The following is a 13,063-nucleotide window of genomic DNA, read 5'->3' as shown; positions in this document are numbered from 1 at the left end:
TGGATAATTGATTCACTTTGTTCACCTGAAACTAACACAACCTTGCAAATCAACTATACTCCAATAATTTTTAAAATATTATTTAAAAAAAGAAAGGACGCCTGGGTTGTAGTCTGATTGCCCAGATGAAAAATTCCCTTCTCCTCTCCAAGCCTTAGTTTCCCTGTCTGTAAAATAAAAACATTGGATTGAAAGGTCTCCAAAGATTCTTTTAGCTATAGAGGTCTTAAAATCTCTATTTTCTTAATCTTACAATACTAACTTTAGGAAATAACACAGGTGATCATTTTGCCTCTAAGAGGAAGGAATATTTTCAGCTCACCCAGGAGTCAAATGCAAGCAAAATTCTGAAATAAAAACAACAGAAGGATAGATTAGACTCTGACAATACTAACAATCTATGTTCTTTATCGTGGGGGAAATGTAGGGGCTGGATTTTTACAGGCAGAAACAGAAAGAACATTTTCAAAACTTTCCTTGTGAGAATACAAATGCAAATGCAGGTTTGCTGGCTGGAGTTCAGCTGAGTAGAGTCACAAGGTCAGAAATGCTGGTACAATTGTGTGGGTGCAAACTCAGGCATAACGACAATGTAAATCATAACATTTCTTTATCCCACCATCTCGGCTCCCTTAACACGGTGTCTTGAAATAGCGTGTGTGTATGTATTAATGTGTTTAAAGCATACCTAGATATCTCTGACTGACAGGTTTTGGCAGTGCTCTGTGACACATGCCAAAGGAGATATGTGTTAAAGGATCAAAGTGAATTTTCAAACAGCCTATTAAGTAGCAAAATTCAAGACTGATGCACATATCGCCATCTCCACACCTGGAGGGAACTCCATCCACTGAATAGTGAAGTCAGAGTACCTGCTATTAAGACAATTCAAATTTTAAGAATATTCCTTCTGAACATTTTGAAAGCAATGGTATCACTGGAAACTTCAGAGGTACTAACATTTATAGAGATTTCAACAGGCCAGCTATGCAGGATGCTAAGTACTTTTGAGGCAGGAGATAGATGGGCCCCTCCAGGGTAAGCAGCTGATGTTCATTCCCTGTGGATAGAAACTCCAAAATATCAATAGCAGGACAATCTGAGAGTGGAAGCTAGGTACCACCCAGATAAAAGACACCACATATTTTTCATTCTGGAAATCATGAAGATGTCTCCAACTAGAAAGCTCCTTAGAGGTCAAAAGGAAAGTGATGCTAAGTTAACCATTGGCCTTTTCACTGGAATCCATCTTGGCTGAGAGATGCACTCGCACATATGGGAAGATCCTGAGATGTAATAAATATGGACTCAGAATCAGGCAGATAAAAATGCCTGGCCAAAGGAAAACTAAATGAAATGCCCCATAAAAGTGATTCAAACTCCAAGAGGGAGTGACTATCTCTGAATAAACCCATGTATCTATCCACATGTACTGTATTCTTTCTTCTCCTAATAAACACTTTACTTGTTCCACTGCTTTTCATCTTTGTAGGAATTCTTTTCTGCAAAGCTGAAGGGTCAGGGCCTTGTCACTGACCACTGGTCTAATGGCTAGGATTGGGTTCTCTCCCCGCTGAGACTTGGCCTCAGTCTCCGGCCAGAGAACCAAAACTCTGCTTCAAGCCACTGAAGGATAAGGTCACCCAAGATCACTTTCTAGGCATGTTCTCATTAAATCCTCAGAACCACCTACAGAGTAAATATGAACTTGCAACCAACTACAGGGTAAACATGAATCTAACAGAAGTTAGGTTCTTTGCCCCAGTCACATGTATAATCAGCAGAAGGACTTGCTTCTGAACTGAGGTGTGGCTAATTTCAGAGCACCTAAATCTTTCTTTGCCAACAAAGGTCCCTCTGGTCAAGGCTATGGTTTTTCCAGGGTTCATGTATGGATGTGAGAGTTGGACTGTGAAGAAAGCTGAGCACCGAAGAATTGATGCTTTTGAAGTGTGGTGTTGGAGAAGACTCTTGAGAGTCTCTTGGACTGCAAGGAGATCCAGCCAGTCCTTCCTAAAGGAGATGAGTCCTGGGTGTTCATTGGAAGGACTGATGCTGAAGCTGAAACTCCAGTACTTTGGCCACCTCATGCGAAGAACTGACTCATTGGAAAAGACCCTAATGCTGGGAGGGATTGGGGGCAGGAGGAGAAGGGGACGACAGAGGATGAGATGGCTGGATGGCATCATCAACTCGATGGATATGAGTCTGAGTAAACTTCGGGAGTTGGTGATGGACAGGGAGGCCTGGCATGCTGCGACTCATGGGGTCGCAAAGAGTCGGACACGACTGAGCGACTGGACTGAACTGAAATCTTTCATAGCTGCTAGTCTATTGATGTTCCTGTACTTCTGCTACTCACGTGCTATACAAACATGGAGGTGTTATGCGAAACTCCCCAATTCAGCTTTTCCAGCTAAAAAGGGAGAACAAATACAATAATAAAATCTTTGTGTTTTTTACTATCAAAGACAACATAAAATATAAACATTTAAATTAAACCAAACTCTGCAACACCTATAAGAATAGAGGTAAGCCAGTTTCCATTTTCATCCCTGAGTTGTCCAATCCATCAGTTTGTTAAAACAAATGCTTGATTTTACAGAGATGTGTTGAGGATGACTTTTTTTAATGTAAAAATTCCCTGGAAAATTGAAAAGCTATGTACAATTTGTTTTCACTAATTTCATCATCATTTGTACATAGTAAAATAAAATATAGTTCTTTGAAAAGAAAAAAAATACCTATACTTCCTGTACTTTTCTTTAAAAATATCTTCCTTTAAAACTGTATCTCATATGCTTAAAGACTTTAGAAGCCTGAAAGATTGCTTTGCAAGAAGAGACATGTGCATCCAAAGGAAATTCTGTGATTATTCAATTGTTCTTTCTTTTTTTTTTTTCAATTGTTCTAATCACCCATCTTGGAGGTGTAAATTTGGAGAAGACAACACTATCAACAGAAGTTGTCAAGAATGTTTTCAATCAGCATCATTTTGACCCTGTCTATGGTACAAGCAGCAATGCTCAATTCACAAAGCGGTAAGCATTAGCAACCGTTAGCACCAGCCTCCCAGATGGGAAGCACTAAGAATCTGGCTACACAGAAGAGAAATCACTCTGGTGTACAAAATGAGCAGTTGACACTTTTAGAAATACAATTTGTTGTTTGACGTATTTCATTAAATATGCACCACATCGATGAGCTTTAAATTTGAAGTTTACACATAACAGGGAAGTTGATCTTTAGAGTGAAAAAAAAAAAGTCTAGATTTTGTCTAAAACTCAAATAATTTCTAGAGCAAGAAGGAAAAGACTGGTCAGTTCAATCAAGCTAGCCTCCGGTACCAAATACTTGAAAAAAAGTATTTCATAAATCCTGAGTCTTGCAAATGTGGTGCCTGATGGCAGTTATTTCCTTTTGAGTACTGACTGTGTTTTGGCTCTGTTGTATGAAATGTAAAATTTACCAATCTTAAAAACTAGCTATAAAACTGCAAGGAAGGAAATGGAAACCCACTGCAGTATTCTTGCCTGGGAAAGCCCATGGATGGAGGAGGCTGGCAGGCTACAGTCTGTGGGGTCGCAAAAAAGTCAAACATGACTTAGCAACTAAACAACAACAATAAAACTGCAAAATATATTTGTTAGTGGTCATGAATAACCCAAAACCAAGTCAAACTAGCTAGAAGTGACAAAAATTCACATGTTGTTCAGCTTAATATATAAAATGAGACTGAGTTCTGAACTTGCTTCTTGTCTCCCCAAATGTAAGAGAGTCCAGTTTTCTTTTCATTTTAGTTTTTCTTTTTTCAACACACTGTGCAGCATGCAGGATCTTAGCTCCCTGATCAGAGACCAGATTTGCATCCTCCTCCCAGGGGAAGTGAAGCAGCTTAACCACTGGACCACCATGAAAGTTCCCAGAGTCCAGATGTATATGTATATATATATGTATGAGCAGCATATGTATACAGTCATGTGACTATGTTAATTCTGTTTGATCTGAAAATAGAACCCACAATGTTATAAGGGTTAACAAGAATCTGAGAATCAAGCTCTGTGCAACATTGTGACAAATACCATTGCCTGGCAAATTTAACAGACACTTCTCCCTTTCTTTTGGGCTAAGAGAATCCTAACTTGTTTATCTTCCTCCAGATGGAAACATCCTTCAGGGATGCTAGATCACTGGCTAGCTTCAGGGGAAATCTTGATTATTCTGATCCAGGCAGAGTGGTTTTATTTTCCCTGCAAAAAATTGCTTTAGGCATGGACTTGTGATAAAATCTGACCAGAGAAATTTAAAGCAACATCTGTTTGGGGACTTCCAGAAGTACCTTCCCATTTTAATAAAGGCAAAAAATTGGATGTTACAGTTTTCTAACTGGTCACTGTTTTTTGGTTGTGATGCTTTGAATTGCTTTGAACCTGGCAGCCCACATAAGAGAACAGGAAAACGGGGCTGGGTGGGGTGGGGAACAATGACGTCCATGACCAGTCAATAAACTGATGAATCCACCAACTTTGCAATCTATCTCAAGACTTCTTATCTGATGAAATAATAAATATTGTCATTTTTTTTTTCTGTTACTTGCAGCCCAAAGCACCCCAACTACTTTATATGTCTACCCCTAGACTAAAATTCCAGTTCTATCATAAGACCACTGATGAACATATACAGTCTTAAAATAATTCAGTCACCCACAGTCACAGCTTGCTCTATATTACATAGTCAGGGAAACAATTTTGTATCATAAGAGATACAGTGTTTTTGGCAATTTTATCATGTCTACTAAACAAAAGGTGATGCTTATTAAAATATGTATCAGGAAAGACAAATGGTATCAGAAAGAGTTTGCTCTTAACATATAAGTCCTACATAATAACCCTTTTGTACAGTCATAAAGAATATTATATTCAAGGCTCTGAGAAGTCTCTAAGATTTCAATAAAACAAGATTAACTTTATAGGACTTAATCAGTGGTTTGTTTCCCAAGCTTTTTTCCATAGAATCCCTTTTTCTTTAAACATATTAGTTGATCCAGTGGAATAAAAACTTACTAAAAGAACCTTGAGAAGAATTGTGTGCTTGTTTGTGCTTAGTTGCAACTGACTATTTGTGATCCCACGGGTTGGGGCCCACTAGGCTCCTTTATTCATGGAATTCTCCAGCAAGAATACTGGAGTGGGTTGTTATTTCTTCTACCAGGAGAGCTTCCTGACCCACGGATTGAACCGGAGTCTCCAGTATCTCCTGCACTGCAGGTGGATTCTTTACCCACTGAGCCAACCATTAATTTACAGTAAAAATTTTGACTTCAATACAACAGAACAAAATATATTGAAATTTTCATCATTTAAGCCTTCCTAGTTGTAGTAAATGTTTTTAAATGAGAATAACTAACAATTATGAAATGCTTACTCTGCGTGGGGCACTGTTAGAGCCACTTTAACTCATGAATTGCAGACATTCAATCTCAGAACCTCATTTAACCCATGAAGAAAAAGAGGCACAGAAAGACAAAAAACCCTATTATGCTCTGACTTAAATTACTCGCACTCTTCACAGTGCCAGAAAAGGAAAAACTTTATCTTACACTTAACACTTTTGAGCAAAAAAAAAAAATCCTATCAGAATACCATGTGGGAATTCAGTGTCAACTAGTACCTGAAAACCTGGGCTGATGGCTCCAGGACGCAGTGATGTTGATATGATCTGAAGATACTTCTAATTAAAAACACAGTTGGATTTAATTTAATCCTGACACAAACAGCTACGGTCTTCCTCTTAGCAGCATTTGCATTTGTAGAAATCCTTTGGAATTGTTTAGGCTTTAATTTTTTAAAGCCCATAAGACCTTGGCACATCTTTCATGAGTAAAAGGAAAGACAGCTGAAGTTTGAAAGGTTTCTGAGCATCTCAACACAGTATGTTTCTTGAAGATTGGGGAAGTATTCCAAAATGCTGAGTATAAAGTGGGCATAAAAATAAACATTTGTCAGTTGGCTTCTACTGCTGCATGTTTTTCATTAGTCTAACTAGTACATCCTTTGCCTAAGAAACACATCTTAGTTCAAAGCACAGTGAAGATCATCAAATAAAGGTAGAATATCTATGTCCTTACCATTCATTAAAAGTATTTTAATAGCCTCTTGTCATCTGACTAATAATCAAGTGATAAAATGTTTTTTAATACCCTAAGTAGACCTACATAGACAAACACCATGAGTTTGATCAAACCATAAGTACATTTGCCCATGCATATATATTAATAGAAATAGAGAGCATCAAGCAAGCAAGAAAGTTAAGTTTTAGATGAAGAAATTATAATTTTAACTCAAAAACAAATACATAAATTTTCTTCTAAGGTCAAAAGGCTTGGCTTAAGAGTGTATTATGCTTCAAATAAATTCTAATGTTCTCCTTCACACAAAATATTGTATTAAGGTGTTTTAGAAGGAAGGTAAATAATACATAAATATAAAATCACCTCCATTTATGCTTTTTTCTTTCCAATGTGTTTTGCATCATTTTTATTTTTAAAAAGTGTGATACTGTTGCTAAAATGGGAAGATATACAGATGTTCTTGTACTGATGTCATTCTAAATATACAGGGAGATGTTTTGGAAATTCTCAAAACATCTTTCAAAAGGAAGCTGGAGACTGCGGAAGGGGTAAAGGTCATCAGACCCAATTGGTAGATAATGTCTGCTATGTCTTCAATTATTATTTGCTTATCCTCAAAATGTTAAAATAATGTGCATTCCTTCATAGCACATCTCTACAGTCCTAGCAGGCCCCCTGAAGTATTGTCAGTTTATCACACAAGTGTTGCTCACAGAAGTGAGTATGGAGATTATGTCCACTCCTCAGAAGGTTATGCCACAACTACCACAGGACAGTCTTGCTTCTGGGTTGGGCAGCTGCTATTACAGCTTTGAAGAGAAAGGGGGGAAAAGCCACAACAACTTTAAAAAAAAAAGCAAAGCCACCTTGAAAATCTAAATTCTGGTTACAAATAATATACTGGTTTCTGAGAATATAGAAACACCTTTAACTGACTGCACCTTGACGGAAGGCAGATGGAGGCCTAGAGAAATACCATAAGTTTTGCAAGAGTCTTTAAGAGCAAATGAACCAGGTTATGTTTGAGATAAGTTTCCCAAGTAAAATGCTCTGCAAAGGACTCATTTCTGTCATCCATATTTATATCATTTTCTTTTTTTAAAAGATCTGTTGAGTTATAATTGACATACATTAAACAGCATATATTTCAAAGGTATGGTTTGATAATTTTTAACATATGTTCACATCTACAGAACTATCTCAACAATGAGGATGAGAAACAAGTCCATCAGATCCAGTAGTTTCCTTGTATTCCTCTGTAGTATTTCTCCTATGTCTCTCGAATCACCCTCTTCCATCCCAGGCAACCACTGACATGAGTTATATGTTGCTATAAAGTTAACTTGTATTTTCTAGGATTTTATATAAATGGAGTCATATAGTATGTACTCAATTTTTGTCTGGCTTCCTTTACTCAGCATAATCATTTCGAGATTCATCCATGATGCTGCATGCATCAGCTGTTTTAATGCCAAGTACTTTTACACCTCATGCATATATCACAACTTGTTCATCCATTCATCTGTTGCTAGACAACTTTGTTGTTTCCAGTTAGGGTTATTACAAATGAAGCTCCAGTGAACATTCATGTATAGTTCTTCGGTGTGGACATATGCTTTCTTTATTCTTGGGTAAATACCTAGGAATACAATGGCTGGGCCATATGTTAAGGGGTGCATGTTTAATTTCTTAGGAAACTATTAAACCGTTTTCCAAAGCAGCAGTACTATTTTGCATTCTCACTGGTTATACATGAGAGCTGTTCCAAGTACTCAAAAACACTTGGTATTTCCAGGTTTTTAGAATTTAAGAGTTCTAGAGGTATGCTATGATATCTCCCTCTGATTTAAATGCACATTTCCCCAATGATAGTGACGTTGAACATTTTTTCATGTGCTCATTTTCCACTTAGGTATGTTCTTTGGTCAAACAACCCTTTAAATCTTTGCCCCATTTCCATTGGGTTGCTTTTCATTATTGAGTTACATAAGTTCTCTATATAGTCTAGAGAGACTCTACAGTTCCATGTCCTTTGTTTAATGTCTGTTTGGAAAGTATTTTATCCCAGTCTGCACTCTGCTTTTTCATTTTCTAAAACTGTGCTTCTAAAAGAGCAAAAACTTTTTTTTCCTTTTTTGCTCTTTGTATTATGTTAAAAATCTCTGACAAACCCATAGTCACTAAGCTTGTTCTCCTATTCAAGAAGATTCTAGAAATCCAGTAGTTTTTGTTGTTGCTACTGTTACTTTTAATATATATCTGTCCTCTCCTTGTGGTAAATTGTAAAAACTGTTCTTTCCAGTCTTTCATATCTTCATGAAAACTCATTTCCTACAACTGAGTAAGGCCAGAAGATGTTGCTCACTTTTTATAAAATGGCAAGTATGTTTACCCCCTTCTTTTGAAAAACTAATTCAGAAAAAGAAAAAAAAAAGCTGCAACATTGTCTAAAACATGTACGGTCATAAAAATTGCTGTTGAATTCCAAGAAAACTCCTGCTGATATAAGCAATGGTATAACTGTTCAAAGAAGTCTAGGGTATAGTGAATTGTTTCCTTAAAGTGTGTTGGGACTATATAAAAATTGATCCTGGCTGAAAAGAAGGAAGATTTTAAAGATTAAAAATAGATGCCATGTTAAGCCTTCTGAGATGGTATTTAAAACTGAAGACTAAATAATTTAAAACTTTGGATAAGTTGTTTCCTGCCCTCCTTTTAGAAGTATTTTTCCCCTGGTGAGTCATGAAAGTATAACTGTACAGTGGTGGGCTTTTTTTTTAACTTTTTAAGAAGTATGCTCTTACTGAAATATAAATATTTTGTATTTATTCTTGCTGGTTATGAATTTCCAAAGCAAAATGGTGGTAGACGATTTATAAATAGGCAAGAATAGTATTTCAAGTGAGGTCAACATAAATGTTGCTGGCTTCCTACTATGTGTATAACTAAATGATGGGCTAAAGCACCAGTGCTGGCCATGAAGACACAGAAAATGGAATAATAAATGAAATCTGTCATTTAAAATATTAATTTCTTACAGGTGTCCTATTCACTGAAAGATGTATAACCTCAAGTAATCCACGCTTAGTGAAGAGGTCAGGAAATGGAGAGATGATTTATGCTGGAAGGGAACAGAAAAAACATTTATATCAATAAGTGATGGAGAATAGGATTTTAGGGATTATCTCAAAAGAAACTAAGAAAAGACTGGACGTGAAGGACTATAAGAAGACAAGAGTGTCAAATAGAGGGTTCATTCATCAGATGTAAAGTGTCAATGACCAGTAATCATGGCAACTTCATGAGTCATTGTGCTAGAGCCTGGATCAATAGGGATGGAAGAATATAATTAAAAATTGTCCTTAGAAGATCAGCCAAACAATAGTAAGAAGAAAGACTTGAAGAGAAGAAGGAATAAAGGAAAAAATGTATTTGGAGAAATTTAGGAATAAAATGGAGGGTGACCAGGATAGGTAAGAAGGATCAGTGGAATTTTTTTTTTTTTTAAGGCAAATCAGAGCTATTAATATTTTAAGGGATGATGCACTCTCTGCTTCACTATATGTTCCATGATTATAGGAACCACATTTTCCCTATTCATTCTTTCATTCCCAGAAGTTAGCACTCTGAAGTAAGGAATAAATGAATCTTATCTGTACCTTAAGAATACTGCTGCTCTTAATCCACAATTATAGTCATAGGTTTCAACATTCTTCTCTTAATCACTAATAGAACAGGTAGATAGAAAATTTATAATACTGCAAAAGACATAAATAATATTATCAACCAATGTGACCTAATTATTATTTATATAATACTCCGTACAACAATAGAACATGTAAGTGCATGCAAAATATGTATCAAGATTGGCTATATATGGGCCATTAAAAAGTTTGAATGAATTTAAAGGAATTCCAATCATACAAAGGATATTTTCTGACCAAGACAGAATTTGATTACAAATCAATAACAGAAGGATAACTAGAAATACCTTCAAATATTTGAAAACCAAATAACATAATTTGTGATAACTTTTGGCTAAAAAAGAAATTTAAAAAGTAGTTTTAACTGGATGAAAATGAAAACATATAAAAATTTATGGGATACATCTATAAATAACACTGAGAGGGAAATCTAAAACTAAACATCTATATTAGGAAACAAGACAGATCTTAAAAATCAAATGCCAGATTCCATGATAATTAATTAGAGAAAATAAGAGCAAATAATACCCAAAGTAAGCAAAGAATAAGAAAATAAATTTTAAAAGGGCAGAAATTAATAAAACAGAACAAAGAAAAAATAGAGATAAACAAAATCAAAACTGGTTTGTTAAGAACATAAGTATTAATAAAACTAAAAATTCCCTAGTATATTGATGAAGTAAAAAAGGGAGGTTATATATGCTTATTATCTTGATTGTGGTGATTGTTTTTTGAGTGCCTATAGATATACATCAAACAACAAATTATACACTTTAAATACATGCATCTTACTGTATCAATTATACATTAATCAAGTTTTAAAAAAGAAAGAAATATTGTCTTAGTAAGGGTCTCAAAAGGCTTCTATTTCATATCATGTCTTAGTATCAACTTAGTATCAACTTTTATCAACTATTAAATCCATATATAGCCTTTCTTTTCCTGGAGAATTCATGTGATCATGTACAATAGCTGTAGCCAGCAAGCTGTGAGTAGAAGTATCTAGGGTTTGGGGGAAACTCCTTCCTTTACAAATAAAAGTGAAATACATCCAACTAGGACAGTCTCTCACTCTGATTCTTTCTTCTACTTTGAAAATACACAGGGTCTGAGAGTGTAGCAACCATCAGATGACTCTGACAAGCAGCTAAGCCAGTGCCAGTCACCATCCACCTCTCTACATGATGCCCCTAATAAGAGAAAAATAAAGCTCAAATGTTTACATCACTGTCAGGTTTTATTTGCAGGTAGATACTTTGTAGAGAAAAAAACATAGCTCTTTCCCATCCTTCTTGACTTTTCAGTGCATTAATATCTCTCTTCTACATCTCTATCAGAATTTCACCCCCCTGATTCTCTTCCTGAATCTTTCTGTTCATTTTTTCAGTTAGTCTTAACAAACTACAAAGGTATTCCTAAGAACCACTGATATTCTTTCACCAAGTTCTAAAAATGTAAAATTCATTCAATGACCAGTAAACATACAGAATATGTTCCATACTGGCCACTAGAGAAATGCAAACAAAACCACAAGATCCCAACTCACATGCACTAAGATGGCTATAATCCAAAAGACAGATGATAGTAAGTGCTGGCAAGGATATGGAGAATTGGACTCTATACTGCTGGCAAGAATATACAATGGTGCAGCCACTTTGGAAAACAGTGTTAAACATAGAGTTATCATGAGACTCTGCAACTAAACTCCTAGGAAATGAAAACATATGTTCACATGAAAGCTTGTACACAAATGTTCACAACAGTATTATTATTCATAGTAAGCAAAGTAATAAACAACTCAAATGTCAATCAACTATGAATGTAAAAATAAAAAGTGGTTGGAGAAGGCTCTTGAGAGTCCCTTGGAGAGCAAGGAGATCAAACCAGTCAATCCTAAAGGAACTGAGTCCTGAATATTCACTGGAAGGACTGATGCTGAAGCTGAAACTCCAATACTTTGGCCACCTGATGCAAAGAACTAACTCATTGGAAAAGACCTTGATGCCAGAAAAGCTTGAAGGTAGGAGTAGAAGGGGACGACAGAAGATGAGATGATTGGATGGCATCCCTGACTGGATGGACATGAGTTTGAGCAAGCTCTGGGAGTTGGTAATGGATAGGGAAGCCTGGCGTGTTGCAGTCCATGGTGTCATAAAGAGTTCAACACAACTGAGCGACTGAATTGAACTACATATGAAACTTGAAAGCATCATGCTACATGGAAGAAGCTAGTTACAAAAGACCTCACATTGTATGACTTCATTTATACAAACTGCCTAGAACAGTAAAATTTATATAAAGTAGATTAGGGGTTGCCAGGAGATGGGAGGAGGAGGGTAATGAAGAGTAATTGAAATACAAAAAATTTTTAGCTAGTTATAAAGTAATCAAATATTTAGCTGGAAGAATTTGGTTTTCATTCCCTCCATTGGGACTTAAATTATTAGGTAGTTTACCTGTTTTCACTCATCTTCTGGTGCAAGTTTTACAAAAGAACTGCTACCAAGAAATGCCCAAAGAATAGAGCTCAAAAAGAAGTGTAGATTTTTGCATGTCTCAGTGAGCCCTGGTTAAAAACCATTTATCACCTACTATTTTAACTTTCAAATATGTAGAAGTATGGCCATGTTATATTGATGAAGATATTTAAGAGTACCTCATATTTGTATCATGATTATAGTATAGAAGCAAAAGGTCTCTCCCACCTCTAAAATTTTATGTTTATAATGCCATCTGCTCTCACAACCCCAAGAAGAAATCAGACTTAAATTATGATATAATTATTGTCATTTAACATGTTTATTGTGAGCCACACAGTCAAAGGCTTTGGCATAAGTCAATAAAGCAGAAATAGGTGTTTTTTTGGAACTATCTTGCTTTTTCGATGATCCAGCGGATGCTGGCAATTTGATCTCTGGTTCCTCTGCCTTTTCTAAAACCAGCTTGAACATCTGGAAGTTCACAGTTCACGTATTGCTGAAGCCTGGCGTGGAGAATTTTAAGCATTATTTGACTAGCATGTGAGATGAGTGCAATTGTGCGGTAGTTTGAGCATTCTTTGGGATTGCCTTTCTTTGGGATTGGAATGAAAACTGACCTTTTCCAGTCCTGTGGCCACTGCTGAGTATTCCGAATTTGCTGGCATATTGAGTGCAGAACTTTCACAGCATCATCTTTCAGGATTTGAAATACCTCAACTGGAATTCCATCATATCCACTAGCTTTGTTC

The sequence above is a fragment of the Cervus elaphus genome, chromosome 9, assembly GCF_910594005.1.
Source record: "Cervus elaphus chromosome 9, mCerEla1.1, whole genome shotgun sequence".
In the NCBI taxonomy this organism is placed as follows: domain Eukaryota; kingdom Metazoa; phylum Chordata; class Mammalia; order Artiodactyla; family Cervidae; genus Cervus; species Cervus elaphus.
This window is presented reverse-complemented; position numbering follows the sequence as displayed.